Below are 27,600 nucleotides of genomic sequence, written 5' to 3'. Positions count from 1 at the left end.
AACTATTTTCTAAGTCTTTCCCCTTTCTGAAATCCCATCAGTGATGCAGAAACACCACTGGATGGCAGAAATTGCAGGGGTACCTTGTGATGAGGCCCACAGACTCCAGTTCTCCATTCTCAGGGTAGGATTATGGACTGAAGAATGACTGAGAATGAACGGACTCCAACCTCTCAAACCAGCCCTGTTCTCTTGTCTTAGGATCTGGTACATACTGACCTACTCCAGTCTTCTCTGGCTAACTTCAGGTTCATAGGCTCAATGCTCAAATGTCCCTTGGGGGCACTTCCCTAACCCCTCCTGCAATCTGGGCTGGCTGCCTTTGCTTTGTACTCCACAGAACCCTCTAGCTTTCCCTACCCACTGTCCTGTAATTGCTTGCCTCATTGTCTCCAGAATAGCCCGGAAGCTGCATGAGGGCAGGGCCTGTATTTACATTTGTCACTACTTTATCTCCATCCAGAGTCTAGCAGGTGCTTGATTAGCATGTCGAATGAATGAATGAGAGAAAGAATGGCTGCTGAGTGTCCCAGAACATTGTGTGCTGCCTGGGTTTCCTGCCCTTGCTGTTAATACTGCTTTCTTGTTGCTTGCCATTTCCATTGCCCTAGATGATCCAGCTGTCGGAGGCACGTAGGCACAGCCCAGTCTCATGCTGTACATTGATCACCTGTCCAACCTTTGCCTAGAGTGGGAGCCCCCAGTTCCTTCAAGAGACCCACCTTTACCTGTCTGTAAAGAAGAAGAGAGGAGGGAGACAGCAGGGAGGATCCGGTGGCAGTGTAACACCAGAGCAGGTCCAGTGTTTACTTTTACCCTTTTGGAGGTGGGTAGCTGCAACTGTGGTGGGCGCTGGTTTCAGAGACTCTAAAGTAACGACCTTGGATTTCAGAGCTCACTCGGGTTTCACTCTTGCTGGAGTGTAGGCCCGATGTTTTGTATTTAATTCATAGCCAGACTATTCCATGACGCCCGCTAGCACAGATCGAAGATCCAGGTTCGGCACCCACATGATGTAAGTCACGGCAGCAGACTCACAGTGGCTGCACAGCGTCCTTTGTGCCTTGCAGCATGGCCCAACAGGAGGATCTTCATTGGCTTCCATCTAATGACTATTGTATTTAATATTTGCTTGCCAAAGCCCATGATTTTCAACAATCATTTTGTTCTGATTCTGTAACTTCCCCCTTGCCCCCAAACTGGGGATTGAACAAAGGGGCTTCATCACTGAGCTATATTGCCAGCTCTTTTTTTTTTCCTTTTTTATTTTTTTTTTTGGTACTGGGGATCAAACTCACAACCTTGCGCTTGCCAGGCAGGCACTTATGTTGCTGAGATAAATCCCCAGCCCTTTATTTTTGATTTTGAAATAGGTTCTCACTAAGTTGCCCAGCCTGGCCCTAAACATGTGATCCTCCTGCCTCAGCCTCCAGAGTAGCTGGAATTATAGATAGATATTTCCCACCTGTGCCAGGTGATCCTGTGACTTTTGATATTTTGAATTCCTCTACTCACCAGACCATTGACGGCGAACCTTCCAGAACGCTCAGTGATAACAAATAGCCTGCCGTGGCACATGTGCCATAGTTCACCACCACTCTGCTAGAATATGAATTCCTTAGTAACTACTGAATGGATGAGTTTACTTAGAATCACCACTATCCTGTCTTGGAATGAGTTTAACCAGCTTCTTCCCCAAGCAGGATGTGACCCTATGACCTTAAACTCCAGGCAAGAGAGCCTCTTACTGAAACCCCAAGCCCCAGGGGCTGCATCTGAGTTTGATCTGTCCATTATTGATGGGCCCGCAGTGATAAATTCTGGGTAGATGGAAGTTTGTACATAGAACCCCAGCCTAACATGTGGCAGGACAGAGTAAGACATTGGTCGCGTGTGCCATGCAGCCGTCTGACCCCCTGTCCTAGATCTGACATGTATCTTCCTGTGTCAGTTCTGATTCTCCATGTACGTTGCATCTGTGAGTTGCATTTCTACTTCAGCATAATATGCTTGTAAATTAGACTTTTTAGGAGTTCCTTTCAGGAAAGACTTCCAGTCCACTTCACTTTATAGTAAGTATATTCACAAACAACATGCACTTTGAATCACACAGCCACCAGCCACTGTGAGCTTTGATCCTGAGTTCTGAGGAAAAAATTAGTGGAAGTTTCAGGTTTGGAGTAGCACCAAGGAATGCCTCACTACCTCGTATCCTTTTTGGATTGAAGCATGTAATAACTGCCTACACAAATAAATCATACACTTTTGCTAAAACAATTCTTTGAATTACATTTAATTTATGATTAAACTTGGCAGTGTAGTATCTAAGTATCTTACCTTGTCTAATCATAGTGATCTATTTTCTTTCAGAGTGCTTCTACATACATAGGTTAGTCTTTTTGTGATCATCATGCAATATGAATAAATGATTGCTATTTTAGGTCATATTCAAACTACTCATTGTTCTGATTGCTTTGTTTAAAAGTTTTTCATGATGCCCCTTCATTGCTTTGTTCAACAGAAAGATTTAAACACAGGTTCTCTAAGTGCAGTGCCTTGACCAACAACCTAAATCCCATCACCACCATGTAGAACAGATAAATTCTCAGGCTTCTCCTAGGCCTGCTGAATTAGAAACTCTGTGAGTAGGGTCCCGGGAGCTATGTCTCAGTGAGCCTATGATGATTCTGTTGCATCCAAAAGCCTGAGAGACCTTGTTCTAAGTCTACCAGTGCACAATGTGGAGGGATTAAAGGTGTGTGGCTACAGTACTACCATCCCGGAGCTTGTGTGCTGATCAAGGGCAGAAGGTATCGGTTCAGACAGTTAGCAGAGCAATCTTTATAAAATGTAAATTACATCATACACTGGCTTCCTAAACCCCTCCAGGCAGTTCCCTTTGTTCTTGTAATGAATCTAACTGCTTGACTAAGGCCTGCAAGGGCAGGCATGCTCTGCCCCCTACCTTCCCAGCCCCATGTGGTACTGTTCCCTTTTCCCCCCAGCACTCTGTCACACTGCACCAACTTCTTTCTGATCCCCAGCATGCCCACTAAGTATGGTGTCAGCAGGAGCATAGATAAAGAGGCAGGTAGGATGAGATGATGGTAAAGGTTCAATAAAGGCTTGGGCACTGAAACATGTTTTGTATGCAGTAAAATATTTCTAAACTCCTGCCCTCATGATTCATATGTTGAGATGGGTGGCTGGACGGATTGATAGATCGATCAATTGATAGATATGATGATATAGTGATATGTTATAGTATTATTTGACTCATCGTACAGCATAGCCAAGTCTGAAGAGACTGGCCAAATCAATAAGGAAATATTGCATAGTTTTTTTTTCACCTTAATAGCCTGTATTTTTACTGACTTCTGTCTCTAAGGCTTGGCCGGGCTGGTACAGGTGCTCATCCATTCTGGGAACTGAGTAAAGATGGCTGGAAAGACCAGTGTGAAATCTGGTTGCCTTACAACATTTATGGAGTTGAAAAATGACTGTTGCTGTCTTCCTCTAGTTTTAGGAAAGATGATGGGGTTTTGTCCGTGGAGTTTTGTCTTTGTAAAATTATGAATGCCAACACAGATCTTAGAGATATTAAATGGACCATGTAATGTAAGAATAAAGCTAGTGTTTGGATTTTTTAAATTTTAAAACCAAAAAAAGGATAGCAATGACACAGAATTTAAAAAAAAAATAGGACATTAACAGTAGTTAATACATTGCATATTATAAGTAGTTGTTCAGAGTACAAAATTTAGGTATGAAAAAAAAATGGTCAATCAATCAGTGAAAGCACAAACTGTTCTTTTTAATGAAGTTACAGAGACAAATGTAGTCATCTGTTTTACACACACACACACACACACACACACTCACGCATAACTGTATGCACATAATCTTTTCCTTTCTCCTCTTCTCCTTTCCTCTACCCCAGTTGTTCTTTCCTTTTGAGCACTTTTTCCTTTCATTTTCACCCATGGAATGGAAAAAGATGGTAAACTATTTGGATTTTTATGAAATGTGAAAATAGTGTTCCTCAGAATTCTTCTTCATAATGAAACAAGGAGGACATTTTAAAATAGGATTTTTTTAAATGAGTTGAATTTGAGGCAAAGTGTTCCTTTTTTTTTTGTCTTTTCCCCTTTTATGGGTACCGGGGATTGAACCCACGACTGCCTGCTTGCAAGGCAGGCGCCTATGCCACTGAGCTAAATCCCCAGCCCCAAGGCAAAGTGTTCTTAAATGTTTAGAACTTCTAGACCCAAGAATAAGGGCAGTTGTTTTTGATTGTTTGTTGTTTGGCTTACTTTTTTGACTATCCCAGTTGTAGCTCTCATTGTTCCAGGCTATTATTTTATAGATGTGCCATCTCTGGTCTGAGACATCATTTACTCATTAGGAGCCTCTCATTGGAAGCCTTCTACAAAGGAGCAAAAGGTCATCTTGGAAGTGCTAACAAGGAAAGTGACACAGGCCTTGGGGGAGGTGTTCCTGCTGCCACCCCTCCCCCGCATCTTCTCACCTTGTAAATCCCTCCCAGGGAAAGGGGACTTCTCCTTAGCCAAAAGCTCCATCATCCTTGAGGCTGCCCTTCCTTCTGCCAAGACATAGCTAGTCAGCTGACTGGGTAGAAGTGCTCATATGTACAACACAAAGTGTGTCACTCACGCCCACAGCCAGAGTGAGCTTCATCATATAACCACATCTTCACATTCTGGAACATGGTCTGCAGGATAAACACAGCGAGCTTGGAGAGCAGAGAACCAGGATAGAGGTACCCTCTGGGGTTGGGGGGGACACAAGGTCAAGAATGTAAGCTGAAATGTTTGGATAGGTGTCTAGTATGGCACTGTGCTAGGTGTCAAAGGAAGCTGGCATCAATTCCCGTGCTAGCTAGGGTTCTGCCCACACCGGCTACCACAGCAGAGAACCTCTGGGAAAATAACCAAGTGGACTGAAAACACTGCTTCAGGACAAACTCTAGAGAAAGAAAGAGTGCTTCTCCACAGAGACTTTGATTTCCAAGTCTAATAATAGACGCTCTGTGTCTGAACACAACACTAGTACCGTGACACATATTTCTGTCCCTTTTATGCTTTTCCACCTCTTGGTGCATCTCTCTGAGACACGCCTTTTCCAGGCTGGTCTGGTCCTGGAAAGCAGACCACCTGCACGCTCTTCGCCTTTTCCTGGACAATGCCCTGACATGCTGGTAAGAGTTGTGAACACTCCCAAAGATCCATTCGGGGACGGCCAGAACTCTGTGAGGGGGAACTCTCTTCCCCCTCTGCCTTCTCAACCCAGAGGCCTCTTTACTTATGTTCCACCGGTCCTGCAGGTCACACAGTTGGAGGGTGGGTTCTCTGCCTATTGTTTCTCAGTCCCTACCATGTTAACTGCACAGATCAGGCCCCCAGAAATGTTGACAAAAGAGAAAAGAGTTTCGGCAAATCCAAATGTGGTAATGCGGAGATTCAGTTTCAGGAATGCGATTAAAGACTTGCTTGATTCATTCATTCATCTACCCCACCGACCCAGAAACCAAGAACTTTCTCTTTAACTGTACCACTGAACACAGTGCTTTGGTTAGGGTAGTCAGTGTGTCAATGCTGCTGATTGTAGAACAGGTAGAACCTGAGCTCTGGCTCCTGAATCCCTGACCTTTCTGTCCTGATGCCCCCAGCTTCATACTCTCCACTGTCTAGGAGTGGACGTGCAAGTGCCAGCAGAACTCCGTCTGAAGGGAGGTGCTTCTTTCCTAAACTTGTGGCATGAGCCCTGACAGTTTAGAGTGCCTAAGACAACTTGCTTGTCTGCACACCAGCCAAGGTGAGCATGAAATGACAGCGAGCAGGTGAAAATCTCAATGTGGTCTGAGTAAACTTTTGAAAAATTCACAAACTAATGAGAACAGGTGTTTGGAGTTCCTGGGTTTCTGTGAACTGAAGAAGACCTGGTGTATTTCTTGAGAAGGAAAAACTCTGACTGAAATGCTGTTTCTTCACTGTGAAAAACTTAAGCCTTGGCTGCCAATTAGTCTAAAGGCCAGTTCTGCCCAGATGGCTTTTTTTTTTTGGTGGTGCTGGGGGCCTACACAGAGTTCCTAAAACCTGAAAATATGACAAACAGTTCTGGCTTTCTGAATTTTAGGGGGAAATCAGTTGATTAGATATACTGAGTTCTATTCCCACAAGATTCTTCGAGCATATCCTTCATCCCATCAAGTTCTATCCGGTTTTCCAGTCACTAGTGTTGGCCTTTGCAAACCTGGTTCATTGCCTACATTTAGGTTTCCTCTCTGGTCCCCACCCACATGGAATGTGACTCTGATTTGGACCTACAGAAGAGGGTTAGGGCTAGGCTCATTGTGGTCAGTACAATAAGAACCTATACATTGGTATCAGTGGCTCACCACCCAGAGCAATCACAGGGTGCTGGCCAGGCTGTGCCTCAGTGATTCTAACATAATCACTCTGGGTGAGGCGCTAGAGCCATGTTCTCCTGGACAGCGCCAGAGAGTTGGCTTTGTAGCACATGCACGGCCCACCTGCTCTTGGGACCAGTGTCCTGTCCTCAGCAGCATGCTTAGATGCTTCTGTTTCTCTTCCTGAACCCTTCTTAAGCATTGCAGGCCACTGCCATAAATACAGACTTGGAGAAGAGCACACATGCTGAAGAGATGTTTAGTAGGAAGGGTGAAGCCAGGGGTGAGGGCTTGAGGCAGGAGGCCTGCAAGTTCAAGCCAGCCTGGGCAACTTGGCAACTAGCAAAAGCCTATCTCAAAAATTTTAAAAATTTTAAGGAACTGGATACAGCATGAAAGTCCTGGATTCAATCCCAAATATTGGAAAGGGAAAAAAGCAGAAGGGGACACAATGAAAAAAATAAATATATGGTATTGGCTTGAAGTCACAGGTGTGTGACCTGAATCTGGCTGGGGGTGGCTAGCATGAGGGCAGTGGACACATACTGTGTCCTCTTCTGTTTGCTGGTGGGGAGGTCCTTCATACCTGCTCGTTCCTGAGGCTGCCTTATCTGTGTTCCTTGAAGGTGCCTGTTAGTTTCTGACTGGGTCCATGTGGTCATTTTTTCTCTACATTGATGTCTTAGTTACTTTTTACTTGTCGCTGAAACAAAATACCTAATGCCCAAAGTTGGGAAAGGAAAGGTTTATTTCTTACAGATTTTGGAGGTTTCAGTCTCCATACTCAGTTGGCTCCAAGGCATGGTGGCATGGTGGGGCGCAATTCATGGTGGCTGCAAACAGCAAGCTGGAAACTGGCAAGAGAGAGACACACCTTCTTCCTGCCATTACACTGTAGGCTAGCTCCACCCCTAGGTGGGGTGGAGCACTGACACCATCAATCCAAGCACTAGCCAATGAACCAATCACAAATGCACAATGCAAATTCATGAGGCCTGGGGGCCACCGACATAAACCATGACAGTAGACAAGTCAGTAATTTTGCCAGACTGTCCCTAGTGTTTGCCTCCTTTAGATTTTTCCTGGTATTTGTTAAGCCCTTTTAACCTGCTACATATGTTTTCCAAATACACACTTCCCTTGTCCCTTCATGGACTGATTTAAATTTTTTGGCTATCACATTTCTAGGTATGTGTGGAGATGTGTTAGTGATATGTAGTGGGCAGAGGGAAATTGCTAAGCATCTGCAATGCTGGGACAACTCTCACGATAAATAATGATCTAGCTCAAAGTGTCAGTAGTGCTGCTATTTAAACAACCTGGGTTAAAAGGAACACATTCTGCATTCAACAGCAATTGTTCTTTATCTGAGGACTTTTAATCCTTCAGGAGGCCTCATACACACAGACTCAGCCCTGGACCAGGATAGAATGTCTTATAAATACACGTGTGTGAAAAATTCCCTTATATACATATGGAAATTATTGTGACTTCTAAGAATTAAAAATATTACTGAATCTAAACCATTAGCATTATTGAGTTCCTGGTGCTTTTTGATCATCAGGTACTTTTCTGAATCAAAGGACACAAGAAATAAAATGAAACTTCAGGAGGGGGATCTACAGAATTTGCTAATGTTTAAGAAGAGTACAGTTATGCTGCCTCTATCTTACATGATAAATCTGAAGTTTCACTATGCTCTTTTTTGAATGGTGCCTATCCAAGGGAAAGTCCTTAATGCCCATGGCTCCTCGCCGGTGGTTATAGTGTTGGGCTGGTCTGGCAAGCAGATGTTTGTGAAGGAAACTTTCCATTCTAGAATATTTCCTTCTGAGGAGGGAGAAGGGTTAGGTCAGAGAATGTCCCCAGACAGTCTTCCCCTTCGTTAATTAATGCCGTCATCTTGGCTGCCCCCTCCCCAGCAGCCTCATCTTCCTGAAATCTTCAGTAAAAAGATCACTTAACAGATCCATCTGGCACTGGTCAGGAGTTTTCTAGCCGCACTTTAATAAGGAATGGATTTAATCAGATTTAAAGAAACATTAGTACTCTCTGGAAGGCCTCTGGGAGACATATTACTAAAAGCTAGTTTCTTGAGCACAACTGGCAAATGAATGTAGAGTAATTGAGTTGATTTTGCAAGGACCTGAAAACTTAGTGACATGTGTCAAGGTCCATGGGACATATATTGATTCACTATGCTAATGAAGCAACCTAACTAGTCTTCATAGCAACCTACAAAGTAAGTAGTAATGTTATAACCACTTCATAGATTTGAAAGCTGGGTTTGGGCAGTAAGAAATATAAAGTCACACGCTGATTCCTCCTTCTTTAACCTTTGGGCTACTACTATGACAGCACTGATGATTTTAATCTAATGAGTTATTTTTTTAAGCTCTATCTTTTTTTGTTTTTAAATTAGCCAGTTCAGTTCCTGTGCTTACATGCAGCTATTATGATAAATTATTTGCCAATTGTAATACATTTGGCAAAGGCTAGACTCTATATACTAGTAGTAGAAATAGTTTGGGGGAAAGACTTTTGCAAGTTGTGTTCTCTATCTCATTTACAGCCTCCATACATCATAGTCTGTGGTGCAGGTGAAATGGAGGGAAGCACAGTTATGCTCACAGCCAAGAATAAGGTTCCTGCACTATCAAGACATGGTTTTAAGCAGATATTGTGGTTTCTCAGTGAGTCAGGTGTCTCCTGGACACCTGGGGGCTCGTAGTTTAATCATTTATTTAACAGTCACTTGTTTAGTATCTATTACCTATTGCAGATATGATGATAGACCTACTCTCTTACAGAGACTGTAACAGATACCTCTCATTTAATGTGCTTTGTTCTAGGGGTGAGCACTGTATCTGTATGAGAGATGTGGCCCTTATAGGCTGCCACGTCAGGCTGACATCAGCAGATGCTCACTGAGTTCCTACTACGTGCTGAGCTCCATCCCGGGAGCTCAGCACTTTACATTTCAGTGGGGGTGGGTAGGTGGGAAATCAGCCAGTACAAAAACAAGTAGAATGATCTCAGGGACTTCTAAGCTGCATTTTAAAAGTCCAGTTGATTGCTATAAGGAGGGAAGACTGGGAGTAAGAGGAGGTACTGGATATAAGGTGGTTAGAGAAGTTTCAGTAAAGAGGTGAGACGCAAAGACAAAGCCTTGCAGGAAGTGAGCTGTTTTCTACACAGAGAACAGGGTGGACTGGCCTTGATTTGTAAGGTATAAAGTTGCATTGTTCATTAGCAGGGCAATTCAGAAGACAATTGTATACTACCGCTTCCTGGGATTTGCTTGTGTTGTTTAGTGGCCAAACCCTTGTTCAATTTTTTTTTTTTTTTGTAAACATTTCATGTGTACCTTGAAAATGCATAGTCTTTAGATGGTTGTTCTTTGTGTATGTGTTAGGTGAAGCGTATATAGTATATAAATGAAATCTAATTATTAATTTTTTCACTGTTAACTTCTCAGTTTTTAAATGATAAGAATTAAAATCTTCCTGGTGATTATGGGTTTGGTCATTTCTTTGTAATTCTATCAGTTTTTATTTGCTCAATTTCTAGGAAGTGCTTTTATAATTGTATAAAGTTTTGTGTAATCCAATGTTGCAGCTCCTTATAATTTGTTATCTTTAATTAAAAACCTTCTTTAGCCCTATTAATTCTTTTATCTAAGTTTTACTTGATAATACTGCTGAAGCAATATCACTTTGATTTCCATGTGTGAGAAGATTTTTTTCGTCCTTATAAAGGCTTTAAACTGTGTGTTATTGGTCCATTTTTATAAGCAACATAAAGCTAAATTTCAGTGCAATTTCTTTGTCTTTGAATAGATGAATGTAAGCTATTTGTATTTATTGTAACTAATCTATGTGGACCTATATTATTTTACATGTTTTAGTAGCATGGAATTTTTCTTTCTTCTCCCAATTTCTCTGCTATTCTGCCCTATTTGAATTGACTGTGTTTTCTTTATTTCTTTGTATTTTACCCTCCACTGGTTTTGGAGTTACATATTCTATTTCTCTTCTTTTAGTGGTTTAGATATTATCTAGAGCAGAATTTGGCAAATACTCAGAAGCTCTTAATGTATCATCTTAGGTTGGTTTAAAGCCTTTCTCTGGCACTCCAGTTCCCCAGTGGTTGAATCTTTAATGGTGTAAGGTGTAAATGAAAGTGCAAAGTGTGGTCACTATGACGATTTTATCTGGGAGTATAGATTTCCAACAGGCCTTTGCCAAGACCCATGCCCTCTTGCCTGAGGCTGCTGAGTAATTGACACATTGCATAACTCCCATGGGTAATTGGTAACATGGCAGCTTTGAGCAGAGTCACTTGATTTCTCCTGTTGCCTTTTCTTTTGTCTGCATTTGAGCTTTTGTAAGTGATGATAAATGTTAAATAGCTCCTGTAAAACTGTTGAATTGTCAGTTTTTAAACTGCATAAAACACTGACATTTTCATTAGATCCCCGCCCTGAGGAATGTCCGGCTTTCATCATAACAGATTTGTTTACTTCTGCGGAGAGTCTTAATGTGCTGCCTATGAAAGAAATCTTTCTGTCACCTGCTCTTAAATGGGAAAGTCTTGGTTCAGCCAGAGAGTTTTGGAAAAAAATACTTTTAAGAGGGCTTATTTACCTCCTTTTCTCCTCCATTGTCTTCCAAAGAAGTAAGGGAAGGGAATAGAATCTCTGAAGAGCTTTGGTACTGGTCAAGAAGTTTTCACTTAAAATAATCCTGCAAAGTCCTTTAAAAGACAAAACATTGAAGAGATGCTATTAAACTACTATTTTGTTTCATTGTGCTCTTTAAAGATCAGTCCTGTCTATGTCTTTTTGACTCATTCTGTTTGTTAACATTTAAAGAGACATCTTGATTTTGGATTAGTAAAACCTTGTGCGCTAGAGAAAATAGTTTTAACTGTCTTTCCTTTTAAGTAAGTAAGAAGAGAGGATTTTTATCTTCTGATCATTGCATTTTTTTTCAGATGACAACAAATTACTTATGAGCAAATGTGGAACCCCCTCCATTAACAAGCTGGCAAATACGTGTGCTAAAAGGCAGATACCTCAGTATGACCAGGACTAGGGATGTGAACTTCCCTGGTATCGTCACATTTGCAATTTATGGCAAGACTTTTTACTTGTTTTCAAGGGTGTTGCTCTTCTGTAACAGCTTGACTGTTGATGTATCATTGGCACATTTGTCTACTTTTCACATTCCAAGAGAGGCATCCTGGCTTTAGGAAGCAAGGTCTATGGTCCAGCAGGTTGGCATTTACATGCTGGTTCTAGGACAGCTTGTCTGTGCAGTCATGAAGGAGTTACTGAACTTTTCTGAGTTTGCATTTTTTAATGGTAATGGTAAACCAGCTTTTCAGAGTCGATAGGAACATTAGGTGGGCTGCTATCTCTGCCATAGTAGGTTGCTCTTGGATGACATTTGATGACGATGCTAATGATGATGATGGAGGTGGCGATAGGGTAATGGCAGCGACACAGAGGAAGATAACAGGAAGTGGGTGGTAGTGAAAAGAATGTTGATAATGGTGGTGAAGTGGTAGTGGTGGTGGTGATAGCTGGTGGTGTTTAAAAAAAGCTAAGAAAGATTACCATGTAATCAAAGAACTTGAGAAAAAGCAGAATTGTCTGTTACTACCCGCTCTACAGTTCCCAGCCTTCAGTTCTTCTAGTCGCTAGAAGGCCCTGCCTTAGCAAAATTCCATTATAGCAGGCAAAACACTGAAACCCTATTTATGCATACAGTTGTATTTCTAGGCCTAGATTTATATTAGAGAAAGCTAAGAAGTGTTATTCTATGTCATTTAATCATACTGAAAACTTTTTTCAATTTAAACTTGTTCATTCCTTGGTGGTACAGTTAGAAATGGAGTTGAGAGAGTCCCTTCCTTTCATCCATTTAATTCTAAATAGTACTCCTTCCATTGTCCTAAGAGAGGCAGAAAATAAAATAGCAGAGGTCCAGGAGATCTCTGTTGCACTAGATGAGCACAGGTACTTGTGGGATCTCTGGCCTGTCCTTCAGTCACCATCACCCTCCTTTCAGCCCTTCAGTGTTCCATGCCTTCATGGGACCTGCCTTTTCTACCCCTCATGCCCAGTCCTGCTCTTGGATGGAAACAGTATTCTATAGAAATGGACCAAGGGATTGACCACACCAAGGTGAGGATGGTTGCTAAGGTGCAATCTCTCATCCCCTTAAGAGTTAGTGACAACTGATTGGAAGGAGCACTGGAGCAGAAGTCAAGGCTGTGGCATTGAGTCCAAGGTATAGTTGGTTAACCTGTCATTTGGCTCCCCTGTGACACAGGATGTCATGTCTTTCTTGACTGCCTGCATATGATCAGCATATTATCCAGAACCTGCCACATGTTAGGCACACATAGAATTTATTTCAGTGAGTGACTAGAGAGAGATTAGAAAAGTTTTGAACACTTTGATGTTTGTGTAAATGTAAAGGTTTAATTTCCTCTGTGCGTTCTAGCAGGCACATTATCACTGTGAAGAATGACTCCAGCAGTGGAATGCAGCTACCACTGTGGACAAGGAAAAGGAGACATCACCAGCAAAGCTGGGGGAGGCTTCCCAGAGCTGCTCTGACTTACGCACCTGGGTGTCCACACCTATTGGTTTGGCTTTTAATGAATGAGTTCCTATCCCTTCAGTAATCCGACCCAGTGTGATTTAGTCATTTTTCATTCTAGCTGATGAAAAAATATGTTCTGTCATTGTAGACAAGACGCTGAGATCCTGGTAAGGCCAAGAGAAATTTAAAAAGTGTTCCAGATAAAGGAGCAAAACCTGGTGCTCACCATTCACTCTACTCTTTCCTCACAGCTCTTCCTTTTTTCTACCTTTCCCTTGGATTTTCCTAACATAAAAAAGTCAATTGCCAGCAAATCCCAGAGGAGTAAAAGAAAAACATCTGCTCCCAAGAAGAGGGCAGGAGGGAGGCAGAAGCATCCATAAAGGCTAAAGACAAGGGTCTGGAAGGTGTGGAATCCAGCAGGCTGTTTATTTTCAAAACAAAAGCCTACTGGCCAGGTACTTTTCAACACATGAGAGAAAAATGGAATGAGCAAAGCTTGTGCCCAGACATAGGGAAAGGGCCAGAGTGGCCTGGGCTACTAAGTGAGCAAACATAGCCTCTGCTTATGCATGACCCCTGTGTGAATGCAGAAGTTTCCAGAAGTTTGTCCGGCCTCCTTACCACATTTCTGAGTCACCTAAAAACCCAACTCCTTCCCCTCCCCACACATTGGTATTTCTGCCAGACGGCACGGTGTGGTTGAAGGGACATCCCTTAGGAAGCCAGCTTTGGGCGGACAGCTTCTTGAGGGCTGCTCTTCACCACACAGCCTGACGAAAAGGCCTCTGTGACACAGCAGTGGTTTTTCTTTAGAAGATAATGTGCCATGGAATTAGGTAGATGAAAGTGGTTGCAAAATCTGCCTCAGCCACTTACATGCCTTGTGTTCTTCCCCCTAGCAGGCTTAACTCTTCTGGGCCTCAGTTTCCTTCACTGGCAAAATGGAATAAATATGCTCTATCTCCTAGGGTAAAGTAAGCAGGAGAATAATACACATGGAGTGTCTGATAGGAGATTGGAGCCAGTGCTTGGCAGTGAACCTGGCTGGAGAGACCCCCAAGACACACTCCAGAGTTGGTGTTTGCTTATTCTCATGGCAAATATTTGGTTCAGTGCTCATTTTTTATGCCCTTGAGCTCAAGGTCTACATCTGGAAACAAAGTATGTGATTTTATTTTCATTCATTTGAATCAACTTTAGGTTCTGCTCCAGTTCTGATGTCTAAGGACTGTCCTTGCTGTCTGTCTGTCCCTTGCTTTTGGTCACAGCACAGCGTCCCACAAAGGTAGAAACATGAGGTTCTATAGAGATATAATGGGCTCCCAAGTAGGAGAAAAGATAAAAGGACAAAAAACTCAGTGTTTTCCAACTGTTCTATAATGAGCATTGACTTTAAAATTTTTGCTAAAAAAATACTAAACAAACACAAGGAAAAATCAACCACAATTGAACCTTTTAAAGTTTTCCACAGATGCAAAATAAGAAGCTAATGTCTTGCACTCTGCTCCCCTTGGCAGTTTGGCCACAACCGCAGAGGCCTGCCTGCTGACAGCATGGGGTGCCTTCTTCCCAGTTGCTCTCCTAAGCTTAGAACACGTATCTGCATGTTCATGTGTGCATATATGCATGTGCTGTTTCTGTGGAATCATAGCCTGCGATTTGCATCTCGGGGTCTCTGTAGTTCACTCAGTACCATAGCTTGTCCATCCTTCAGTTCAGCATGTGTTGCTCTGCCTCCAGGGTTTAATGTGCTATGCTCTCTACAGTAAAGTTTATCCCTCCGATAGGCTGTGCCTGTTTGGTAGAGAAAAGGCTGCAGGGGCATCATTTACATTTCACTGTATATTCCGATTCCTTTATTCCTGTGTAATCAACTCTCAGAGGTCCCTCTTCCAAGTTAGAGGGTGTGTGCTTTGTAAATTTTCATAAAGTCTTCCAAATTGGTTCCTATGATGTTTCAAAGCCGCATGTGCGCACACCGACAGGATGGGAGGGCTCACATTTCTTCATGACCTTCGTAGCTTTGCCTATCATCAATCTTCGAGTCTGATGAGTAGAAAATTGTCTCGTTCTGTTTTGATATTTATTCTGTTACTTAGATTTAGCCTATTTTCTTTTGTTCACTGATTATTTTTTGTTCTGAGAATGGCTGTTTGTATCCTGGGACCAGTTTTTTGGAGTGAAATTGCTGACACTTTTTAAAAACTTATTTTATAAGTTTTTAAAAAAAATATTTTAGCGATATTTTAGAATGCAGGCTTTCTCAAGGCCTTTGGGAGAACAAAGATTTCACCAAGTAAGCTATATGAGTGAGAAGTATTGAGAACCCTTCAGTGTACCTACCCTGCAGTGCACAGGCATTTTCCTTTCACTTGTGTTATTGCCCCACAGGCTTCTCGGCGCAGTCCTGGAGGTAGGCTGAGCTCCGTGTGACCTCCTGGCTGTCAGACCTTCACCTTGCCCCTGACTGATGAGGTCTCCTCTTTGGCTTGACCTGAGGATCCCAGCCTTCCATTGCTTGCCTCCTGCTGGGAGTACTGCCTGACAGCATTCCCTGCCATCCTATTCTGCCCCCAGCCCAGCTGCTGTCCCTAAGCTTTGCACACATTGTAGAAGCCTGCAGGCTCATTTACAAGCTCCTCTGGGAACTTAGCGCTCTCTAAACAACTCCTTATGCAGGCCTTGGCGGTGATGGCTTTTATTCTTACCAATAAAATATTAGTTATCATTTACCGAGTGCTACCATGTGCAAGGCCAGTGCTTATGGCTGTGTAAGTGATCCACTCTACACTGTGGATGACAGGCACTGCCTAGGCATGGTAGATTTAGGATTGCCTCTGCTGGTTGTCTTGTTTCTAATTTTCACAGAATCGCTGCAGTAGGGAGCAGCAGGTTTAACTGTGTGTTATCTACTGTGCTAAGTGCTGTAAACACATTAGTTTTTAAATCCTTACACTAACCAGCTGAGGTAGGTGATGTTACCTTCATCTCTGCAGCCAAGGAAACTGAGCCTCAAAGAGGGAAGTCATTTGTCTAAGAGGCACAGCTAACAAGTGAATTCAGACTTGGGCCCAGCTGACCATAAAGCTTTCTTCTTTCTCTGTTGGTATCTGTTTACTCCTCAGCGTACCCAAAATACCCCAATCATAGTCAGCCTATCTACGACCCTCTGCTCACTGCGCTATGGAGGAGCTGATACAGCCCAAAGGAGCAGGAGCTAAAATGCTAGCACTGAGGCAGAGCTCCTGGTCAGGAGCCTCTTGATTCAAATAGCGCATTTGGATTTCCTGGTGGGAGCCCCACTTTTTTTTGATGCATTCTCATTCTGAGTCGGGGTTTCCTGGTCTCTGTCCTAGGATCAGTTCTCTTCAACCACACTCAATGTATAGATACTTGTAATGCAGAAGTACAAGAGGGAGGCCCATAACGTATTTCCCATCTTCTGACTCTAGTGTTGATAGATGGGGAACGGGTGAGAGGATTTTTCTGAAACTGATTTATCAGGCTGCGAGGATTTCTTTCATTTCTCAGTTCACTTCTGAATCAGGATAATGGATTCATTGTATCTTTTTAACATTCTGTTGATTTACCAGGGCCTATGGTGAAATTCATGCTTAGGATCCATTTCTTCTGATTCAGTTGCCAGTGTGCTGTTTTTCCTCTTGGGAAAGATGTCCCAAATAGTTTACATGACTGATGCCCTCATGGCACCCCAACTGATAGTGGGGAAACTCTGACAGAAAGAGAGGATAGGCTTTCTGAACCTGATCACTGCTGGACTTCAGAAGCCGGGGTGTCAGCTGTGAATAGCACCCAGGCTTACTGCCTTCCGCCAGTTTCCCGGGGACAACCAGCAAGGAAACAACCTCAACATTTGTACCAGCCTCATCTGAGTGTGAAGAGGGAGGAGCTCAGAGCTCAGCCTAGTCATGTACACTCATCTGTCAGTCCCTTGGGCAACTTAATTGTATCTGTGGCTTTGAATGATGGCCTTGGTCAGTGAAAAAGGATGTCTGTGCAATTTGAAAGTCACTGATACTTCCTTTTTAAGAGACTTGTACCAGTAGCTAGATACAGGTCTCTATGACTGTCCCAGTGCTCGCTGTGATACTGACCCTGTGTAAGTGGTTCCCATCTCCAGCCCCTTATTTCTTATGTGAAATAGAAGTTGCTTTATATATAAAGTTGTTGCTTGATTAAATGACCAAGAGAAATCACTCAATAGTGTTACCACTGGCTTAGGAGACAAAATGATTACTCTACACCACGGAAAGTACAGTGGCCTGGTTGCATTGGTGTGGATTTTACCACCACCTTGAAGATCAATTTGGCAATAACTAGACCAGTGTAAATTAGACATTCAGTTTATTGGCGGTTAAGGAAGAAAGCAGAATAAAAATAGGAAAGAGTGGGAGGAAGACTTAAATGATGTCTATTTTTTGTTAAAAATTTGAAACAACTATGGCAAATGTTGATTTATTCTACTGGATAGTGGGTATATAAATATTTTTAATATCATCAATTTTGTCCTGTGCATTTGAAATCTTTTAAAATACAAATACTAAATAAGTGAAATTGAATTTTCTTATGTAGAGAAGGGAGGTTAAAATAATAAAAATTCTGTCGGGGATTTATATCTTTAATTGTGGAAAGCAGGATAAGCCACTTTGTGATGTATTGCAGATGTTGTCTTAATGGCTTTTTTGTTGCTGAGGCATAACACCCAGCACCCATACCTGAAAGGAGGAAAGGTTTGTTTTGGCTCACAGTCTGTAGAGGTTTCTGCCCATAGTGAGCTGGCTGCGGGGAGAGTGGCATGATGAAGGAGGATGAGGCTCGTGGCATACCACGCAGGAGGCAGAGTGGGACCAAGAGAAGGAAAAGATGTATGGTCGAGGCCATGCCCACAGTGACCCGCCTCTTCCCATCAGGCTTCATCCTCTAACATCACACCCAGCTGCAAACCCATCATGGACTAATCCACTGCCACACACCCATGACCCAGTAACCTCCGAGAAGCCTGGCCTCTGAGCACATGAGGCATTGGGGGAATGTCTAGATATAAACCATAACAGATGCACAAAAATTTAAATCAGAGGATTTAAACACGAGAGTTAAAGAGTTTAAAGATATATAATCTTACTTTTAAAAGAGCTGTTAGAACTACAGTTGTTTTGAGTGTACTTATCTAAAGAAATAATGACCAAATACATGGGGCAAGCAAAATATACAATGAATGTTTAAATTTTTAGAAACTTACTATAGCAAAACACACATTACCACTAATCCCTCTCAAAATACTTCCTCTTCACTTCAAACACACTTATGTCAACTTTCTTGCCATGTTCTGAAGCAAGTCTGGAAGTGATCTTTTGTGAATCCTTAGAATGTGTGATGTTTTGAATTATTCAGGACACTGAGGCAACCATGACAGTTACCAAGATACTTACAAAAGAGGACTCCAGAACTGCTTCAGAATGTGCAGCATGGTGGGATAGGTGCATTTGAATTCAAGGGAGACTTTGAGGGGGCTGATGTGTCTAACGGCAATGTGTCTTTTACTGTAAGAAATTTCTGCAGATTTAAATGCCACCATAGTTTTGATCACACTTCATAGGTCACCAAATTGGCCACCAGTTCTAATTGTGTTTTATGTCTGTGAATGGTGACATTTCCCTATAAGAGGTTTTTTAGTAGTATTTCCAGTAATTGTTCCGTCTTTGCTGTGAGAGTCAAACTCAGCAATATAAAGTTACACTTTAATTATAAAATCCTTCCCCAGAGTACCATGGGAGTTGTGAAGAGAATTTCTCCGTAGCTGGAATCTGCTGACCTGAGCTGATGTGAACATTTGCGTGCAAAACACATGGATAAGGTCTCGGTCCAAGGCTTCTCTACACATATCTTCCATGGGTTTCTTTGCAATTCTTAAATTCCAGAGTCCTCTTCTTCATCTCAGAATAGTTTTTAGGTTTCTTCCTCCCCCTAGAAGAAGGAAATTATTCTCCTCTTTGGTCCTAATCACTCAGTTTTCTCTCTTTGGGGAAGCATCAATTGCCACTTTCTTTCTTCTTGGACTTCCCCTAACTCCTGTGTAATTGTTCCCACTCCTCTGGGTCCCAGACATGACTCAGGTGTCCAGTGTGTCTCAAAGTGAGGCCAGCGGCACAAACATCTGTGTACCAGAATGGAGCCTGTGTCCTCCTCTCTAAACTCCTCTCCGGGAAGCCCCACTTGCAAACACTGCCCCTTCTAAAGTACTTTGTAGCCTTCCCTCCCATGGCTGCAGACTGAAGGAAAAAAGAAATTTTTTTCTTTTTTGCAATCTGGTTTTTTATTTTCATTCTGTGGTTCTGCTCTGCTTCGCTTTGTTTATTGGTATCAAAGCTGAAACCAGCTGTGTTTGTTTGTGGATTTTTTATTTCCATGAAACCTGCAGATTTTTCTAGGTCACTCGATGTTCTTAATAATCAAGAAGGTAGCCATTCACTTGTCTATAAAGAAGGCCCTGAGGGTAAAGATCGACTTCAAATCCTCAGAGTGCCCTCAGTAGATTTACCCTGAGCCTGCAGGACTGGAGACACCAAGTGTATGGCTTTGTTATCTTCCACAGCGAAGTCACCCAAAGTACCCTTTCTACCAAGGGGGTTGGAAAAGAAATGTTGCTTAGGATTTCTGAGTGACACCTCATTTTTATAAGTCTAACCCCAGCAGTTACCCCAGCAAGAGGAATGGCTACTGGGATATTTTAAAATCACAGCTCAGTAACCAGATCTTAGTTGAAGTAGGACCCAACAGCCATTCGAGGTCGTGGTCATTAGGTTGCTGGCTGGGGAGCCCCTGGCTGAATGAAGAAGGCCTAGCTCAGTGGCGGTAAGCCTTACTATTCAGCAGGCAACTTCAGGGCATTTACTGGGGCAATGCTGAGCCTGAAAAGAGCAACAAGAGCAACAAGAGACTAGACAGAGGCCTCTTTTAGAAAGTTAGTCCACAAGCTATCAATCCATCTTGCAGCATGCTCCTGGTTGACAGGACAGACTAGGTACCATACTCAGTACTTACAGAACAGGCCAGAGAACTGGACTGAACCGAATGGCACTGTCCAAACTCTATGGTAAACCAAGGCACCCAAATCCCAGGATCCTAAGGACCACAGGCTAGCAGCAGCCAGCCTGAGAGAGCCCAGCTTCTGCCTGAGCTCCCCTACCGCAAATGGACTGACATGCATCAGACTCCCAAAACAGCCAAGCCAAGACCATATTTGGAATTGCAACTCCCTGGGTACTTTGCGAAAAGGTCTGGTTCTTGTTGTCCATTGACTCTGTGATAAAATCAAGGCTTCTGTTTAGCTTGAGACGTGTCCTTCATTTGGATATACTCCCTTTTAGGACAAGAATCCTCCAGCACTGAGTGGACAATCCCAGTTTGCTAGTGGCACTCCCTATCTATCTCCCCAGTTCTGTAAGGAGTTGCTACTTTCTGTGTTATGTGACATTCCCCTCACATGTCCTTCTAGCCTTACCCTTTGCAGGAGGTTCCTCCTGAAAAAAGTATCCTTATCAGGAAAATGTGGTCATGGATGCACCGACCATCAGGTTTAACTGACAGAAGCAAGTGGGAGAGAGAAGAGAGCTTCTGGCCTCTACAAACTTAGTTCATCCATCCTCTGGGTCTCCGCTTTTGCTGGAGTTAAGAGTGAGTGGGAAGGTAGCAGAGATGTGGTTACAGGATTCTGCCAGAGAATTCTGCAAGGGGAACTGCCTTTCCTCTCAGTCTCCACAGGCATGGTGGGGCCAGACAGGCATCTCCTCAGCACAAATAGTCAGTAATCACAGCAGCTGTACTTAGTGAATGGGCAGGGACAGGAAGCAGCATGGCTCTCACCACTCCATGACTATTGACCCCAAAGCTCCGCAAGTCATGTGTCCTTACTGATCCCACTGTGCAGGTGGGAAGCTAAGCTTTGAGACCATAAGTGCTGTGTTCCAGGTGTCACACAGCTAGGAATGAGAAGCCCAGGCTTTAAGTTTGGCTCATGTGGCTCCAGAGCCTCAGCTCATGGGTACTAGGCCAGGAATGGCCATCCTCTTAGAGTTTTCAGTGATAGCAAACACCTATCGCAGCACGCACAGCACAGGTTTGTCCCTAGTGTAATGGGCTATACTATGGGGTCTGTGAGGCTGCATTACTGCTAATAACCATAATTCCAGCAGCCACCCACTAAGTGCTTCCCCTGCCAGTCACAGTTAGTAATGTCCATTACATGCATTGCCCCTTCTGATGCCTGCAGTAAACCTCTGAGGTTGCTGCAGTGCTTGTTACCACATTATGTGTGAAAAATTATGCCATGGGTGATCTTCTTGGTTTTTTCTTTGCTTTTTTTTGTTTTGTTTTTTGTTTTTTGTTTTTTGAGACAGAGTCTCTCTGTGTAGTGCAAGCTGGCCTCAAACTCAGTGATCCTTTTGCTTTAGCCTCTTAAATTCTATGATTATAGGTAGATGCCACCACAGCCAATGTTATGGGTCATTTAACCTTAGCATATAACCAGTAAGGAAAGGAGCCAAGGTTCAAGGCCAGCAGGTTTTAGAAACCTGTACTCATAACTCCTGTACCTGTGTTAAGAAGGGGTTTTTGGTTTTATTCTGTTTCATTATTTTGCAGTAAACCTTTATTGTTCCATTTTAGTTCAGAGCACTAAGACCAATAGAGCCTGACTGACCTGTGGGCAACCACTTGGTCAACAGGTATTAAGTCATCATTCAAACCAGGGCTTCCTTCTAAAGCTGCACACTCTAACCCCCCAGTGCACTGACTTGAACATGTGCTGGGAAGCTAAGGCTCGGAGATGCTGGGTGGCTTGTTAGGACTGTGCAGCTATTTGTAATACCATCAAAATTTGAATCCAGGTTATGTGTATCATCTTGTTTTCCATAAACTGTTTCAAAGTCAAGCTCAGCACGTACTCTTACAGGTGAAGGCCTGCTATGCTTGGAGAGCTGCAGAAGTGCCATGTGGAGTTGTGGAGATGGAAGTGGTAGTGTGATACAGTGGCAGTCATTTGGGCGTGCTTAAAAACTCATTGAAACAGAAATCCAGCTATGCAAAACCCAGTCATCGAGTTAGGTCAGTAATTTTAAAAAGAAGATTCCACTGTAAAAGACTGACAGCCAACCTCTGGATATTACTACGTAGGTACATGAAAAGAGACAGTAGCAAATTGTAGTGAATCACTTCCTGGCCTGGTCACAAACTTGCCTCTGGGGGGACAGAATTCATCAGCACATCTCTCCTTCCATCTGTTAATACCTAGAACCCACTAGGTTCCTATGAGCTGCAGGGCTCTGTATCAAGGGCACTTTTTGTCCTCATAAATCCTCAATTCCATTAGGGAAGTCTTCTCTAAAACCAGGCTCAGAGCATACCCAGATGAGGTAGGACACAGAACATGTAGGGAGCATCTCAGGCCCAGAATCTAGTCTAGCACAGGGAATTGCCTTATATAGATGTGTTAGTTGGGACCTGAATGAAAGGTGAGAGTTACCTATTTGAAAAGTGGGGAACAGTATTCCAAACAAAGGGAAAAGTATTTGTGGGGTGTTAGTGAGAATAGGACTAGATAGTTCTGACTATGGCCATGTAGGGTAAGGAAGAGGATAGTATGCATGTACATTTCTTGAGTTCTTGAGTAAAGTTCTTGAGTATTGTGTTAAAAACCATCTGCGTCATCACTCTGAGTGAAGACTCATCATAGGAATTGGATATACACCCTTACTGATGCAGATTTCTCCTGTCTGTTTACTCATCTATCTTGGAAGAGAAGAAAGCGCAGAGCTTACTTCATTTTGAAGGATCTCCTAAAAGCTCTGGGCCCTTTTCTAAGAAAAACACACGGCACATGTGCAGCATTGCATGGTACACGAGGCCTCCTGAGGCTTGTCTGTGAACTTGGCAAGGACCACTGACTGGAAGTCCTGGCTGTTTACTCCCTCACCCTAAGTCTTATGTGAAGGTTGTGCTGACTGCAATCAGTGAATTCCCTCTGTATAAACTTACCACTCTTTCTTGCACATGCAGTTTTCTCCTGGCACATTTAAGGCCTCTAGGGAACTTCCTTCAGTTAATCAGCATCAATGTAATTACTGTCTTAAAGAGGTTCAGTCTGTAACTCACCTTGATGGATGATCCCAGATATGTCACCTTTCTGCCTCATAGCTGGGGTAATAAATTTTAATGCATAAATATAGATATGTGGTTTTCTTTCCCACTTACCTTACTCTTTAAGTGGAAATGGGAAAACTAGGGCTTAACTGTTTGAATAAAGAAAGACGAGCTGGTCTTGGTAGTGCACATCCCCATAATCTTAGCACTGTGAGAGGCCAAAGCAGGAGAAGTGCAAGTTCAAGCCCAGCCTGTGCAATTAGGTGACTTACTGAGACCCTGTCTTAAACTAAAAAGTGGGGGCTAAGGATGTAGCTTGGTTTGAAAGGCCTAGGTTTGGTCCCAGTTACTAGGGGGAAAAGGCAAATTATTCTAACTATCTCTGCTGCTCCTTGAGCTGCTCATATTAAAACTAATGCCTTCAAGAGCAAGCAAGTAGGAGTCATCTAGCACCATCTCTTAAGTAGAGGAGAAGACATCCTTCAAACTGTTGTCCTACAAGATCCCTACAAGTGGGACCCCTTTCCATCCCACCCAGTACTCTCTTCCACCACTGGACTTAGAGGCTCCTCATCCAGTGCGGCATCTGCTGCCCAGGGCCTTTCCCTAGCTCTTCTCTCTGCCTAGCATTCTCTTCTACATAGCACCTGGCTCAGTCCCTCGCCTTATGCAAGTCCTTATTTCAGTGCTGCCTGCTCAGTGAGGCATCATTCAATCACCCAATTTGAATAATTTTCATCTCTTTCCTGGTTTAGCTGACACTTGTTTTCATCTGGCGTACTGTGTGTCACCGTTGATTTTGTTTGTAGACCCTATGCAAACAACCATAGGCTGTGTTGTTCACTGTGGATAAAATAGTACTTAGTCCATGTTCAGGATTTTCAATCAGAATTGAAAGAATTAGTGAACTAGTAATGTTTCCGGGGTGGGTTTAAAGAAGACAGGTACCTCTTCAGCGTATATATGCATGTAGTCAATCAACAAGCTTACATTCCAAAACAGAGGCATTTCTCAGGCCCTGAGAAATGAGAACATCACACTTGCCAAGGCTCTTGGGTCTCTTTCTAGCCTGCACCCTTATGAAAGCAATTAGCACTTTTGATTTTGAGTAATGATTTTAAGGCTCTCATGGGATTTGGTAACAAACAGAGGACCCCCTGATCCAGGCAATGATTTCCAAAGGAAATGAATTCAGGCTCTGCTGATCTCTGGACTCTTTTCTTCCTGAATTCCCTAACATTGAAAGGCCATTGCTATTTTTTTGGTAACAGAAACAGGTTTCTTGCTCTTAGAATTTCAGTAAAATGACACACTATTCTTGGGCCTGTAGCAGTGCTGACCTCCACAGATGGAACCCTATAGAATTTAAATATCCCCCAGAGAGAAAATGCCCTTGCCGTTGTTATCAAATGGTATTTGCATTCATTTTTGGCAGTGATGGCAAAGGCTTTCTTGGCTTATTTGTTTGTTTGTTGTTTTCGTTTCATCTCAGATGTGTGATCATTCCAAACCCATTGTAGCACCTTTGGAGCTCTCTTCCTGTTTCCCTGAGGCTGTGTGCTCTGTTGTTTGAAATGCTTACCCCTGCCATGGAGATATTAAATCAACCATCTCAGCTTAGCATGGAATTTGTAGATACTTGGAGCAAGATTTAAAAGGCATTTTGATTTCTTAGAAATGGCACAGTCTTTTGCCCGTGAGCAGGGAGCAGTGCGGGAAAGAGCATCTTTTCCATCCCGGAGCCTGCTGCTCTTCACCGCAGAGGAGGTTAAATCACAAGCTGAGTGCAGAGCCTGTGGAAGGTGGAGGACGTGTTCTGTTTAGGAGTCCCTGTAAACAGACTTGTTTGCTGGATGGAAGAATGAATCATTTCAGCCATGCACACCAGCTGCAGCCTGTGGAAGCAAAGCGAGGGCTTTCCCACAGCATGCGCTGTATATTTCATTGTTAGAGCTTTGCATTTTGACAGGTAGTTCTTATCCTCCTGGAAAGAGAGGTCTGAAGCCAGCAGCTGGAGGAAGACCTGGAAAGGCCTGCTGTCTAAATTGAGAGCAAGCATGTGCAGCAGTGCCTCATTATAACATGACCCATTATTACGTGGATTTTGATATCCCACAGGGCAAGTATGTCTCCCAGCATAGAATGAATGACTCTGTGTAGCAGATGCCTGTTAGAACTTGTCTAACCTAGGACATGGCCTTGTCCTTGAAATTAGTGTTATAAAAAGGTTTGTGCCATTCTTTTCAAATGAAAATCACATTAAACACATATCATCAGTTATATATCCTAAGTAAGAAGACAGGTAAAAACCTGTTTGGTGCATGGCAAGTGCTCACAAAGGTCTTTCCTCACATGGAACTCACATTGTAGAAGAAGAATGAAGTAGATTGGTTATAAAAATGTCCCACTTCTTTGGGATCCCTATACCCATGTTTCTTGCAATGTGATTTTATACCTATTTTCATAAATAAGTAGAATTCTGTTTTCCCTGTACTTGAATCAGAACTGGCTTTGAGACTAAGGCCCACAAAATGCAGTAAAAATGATAGTGTGCCAATTTTAAGCCTAAGTCTCAAGGGGCCTTGTGAACTCCTGTGTAGACATGTCCTTATGTTCTTGCTTCCTTGCCCTGCTGTTTTTCTAACCAACACGAAAACAAGCCCAGACTAACCACACATAGGAGAACCAAGTTATCCTAGCCAAAGCCATTCTAGGCCAGCTCACAGCCAACCAACCCCCAAGCACATCAGACAATCCAGCCAAAATCAGCAGAGCTACCTAATCAACATGTGATAAGCATGAGTGAGCCCAGCCAGGCCAGAGAAGCCTACTGCTGACCTGCTGACCTGCAGATCAATGGGCAGTGATAAATAGTCTTGAGTAATTCGTTACACAGCAGTAGCTAACTATTGTAGGAGGAAAGACAAAGTGTAAGTAAATAAATACACAAGGGAAAAAGTTCAGATAGGATTGAATCTTAAAGGAAATAAAATATCCACTTGGATAGGTTGTGTTAGACAAGAAGGTAAGTGAAGTCTTCTGTGAGGAGGACAAGGAGACAGGTAAATGAAAACTACCTGTAGGAAGAGCAGAGGTGAAAGCTTTCCTGGAGCAGAGATGACCGTATTGACGTTCCCAGAGTAGGGTTTGGGAATAAAGAAGTAGGAAAGCAATGATAGGAGAAAAGGTCAGGAAAGCAGCAGGGACCAGACTCCAGAGAGCCCTGCAGGTTGCAGTGAGTGGTTTGAAGTTTGGAGCAGGTGCTGGGACAAGCTGTGAGGACTTGGTTACAGGGGAGTGATCTTGAATTTGTGATGTTCTCCAGCTTTTGTGAGGTAGCAGAAGTAGAGACAGGAAGCCTAGCTGGTGGATGGCTACCGAGGTCAGGTGAGAGCTGCTCATGACTCAGCCGAGCGTGACCACTGCTGCTGCAGCAGTGTCTTGCCAGCCTCCTTAGCACCTGCTGCATACCCACCTGCAGTGGAGGCACAGCTTCTTGTCTCCTACTTCTAGTGCCTGCCACTCAGTAGGGCCTTAATAAAGCCATCCTCAGGAAAGCGCTCTGCCAGTGTTTGATTCTGGTGGACGCTCTAATGGTCCAGCCAGTTTCTCTCTCTTCCTTTCACTCCAGTGGATCAGCAGAGGTGCTCCTTCTCCACAGGGACCACTCTGTGATGCAGTCCTTGTTAGTTGTTGTGACCAGTCATCTCTTAAAAGCCCATGGCCACAACCTGGTGGTTCCTTTCCAAGGCCCTCAGTGCTGTGAGTGTCTGGGCTCCATTTGGGTTCGGCATGACTCATCTGGTGGGCGTCCTTAGGCTTCCTGGTTCCTCTTTCTCCTGCTAGAAAGCTCCTCTAGCTTGCGCTTCCCACCACCTCACCATGGAGGCGGCGCCACTGTGATTCAGTGTGTATGGGGCACTGAAAGTGATGGGGCAGCGTGGGGAGCAGATGCTGCACTTGGGACCCTCCCTGATGAGCTAAGCTCCCCAAGGGCCTTAGGGATCACAAATAAAGGGATTTTATGGGGAAGGAACCTTATTATTTTTTACCCCATCTCTCACTGCCCTTTTATTAGTAGAATTATTTGGGACTGGCTTTCCCCTTTCAACTGGCATAAATGTTCTTTGACTAAGCTTGGATTTTTTCCTCTTTTTTTTTTCTTCCTAGGGAGGTGGGTGGAATTTAGAATTAAAAAGTAGCAATGCAGTGGGAATGCAGACCTGTCTTAAATTTCACAGCAGTTCATGAACTTCAGGAAATCTGAACACACAGCATGCAATTAAGAACAGGAGGGGATTTTTTTAATCGTTTGTGAGAGAGAAGGTGGTTGGCTGCAGAGGGGCTGTGGCAGGCCTCTGGGGCCCCGGAGGCTGCTCTGGGACCAGGGCAGAC

At 43.3% G+C, this 27,600-nt stretch overlaps 1 protein-coding gene across 12 annotated transcripts in view; it reads left to right on the top strand.

The window, feature by feature from the left end:
- Positions 1–27,600, top strand: part of Erc2 (ELKS/RAB6-interacting/CAST family member 2) — a 1,000,708-nt gene that overhangs the window by 905,182 nt on the left and 67,926 nt on the right. The window contains exon 21 of one of the 12 annotated variants that reach the window (XR_010050129.1): positions 612–797. The exons of 10 other annotated variants lie outside the window; for them this stretch is intronic. The gene's annotated coding sequence lies outside the window, so the exon portion shown is untranslated. Of the gene's footprint in view, positions 1–611; positions 827–27,600 lie in introns of all 12 variants that reach the window. One more of the 12 variants, XR_010050130.1, reaches the window with a different exon arrangement.

The sequence above is a fragment of the Cavia porcellus genome, unplaced genomic scaffold (assembly GCF_034190915.1).
Source record: "Cavia porcellus strain 051 isolate PalLab524CR breed Dunkin Hartley unplaced genomic scaffold, mCavPor4.1 scaffold_10, whole genome shotgun sequence".
Classification (NCBI taxonomy): Eukaryota; Metazoa; Chordata; class Mammalia; order Rodentia; family Caviidae; genus Cavia; species Cavia porcellus.
This window is presented reverse-complemented; position numbering and strand designations above follow the sequence as displayed.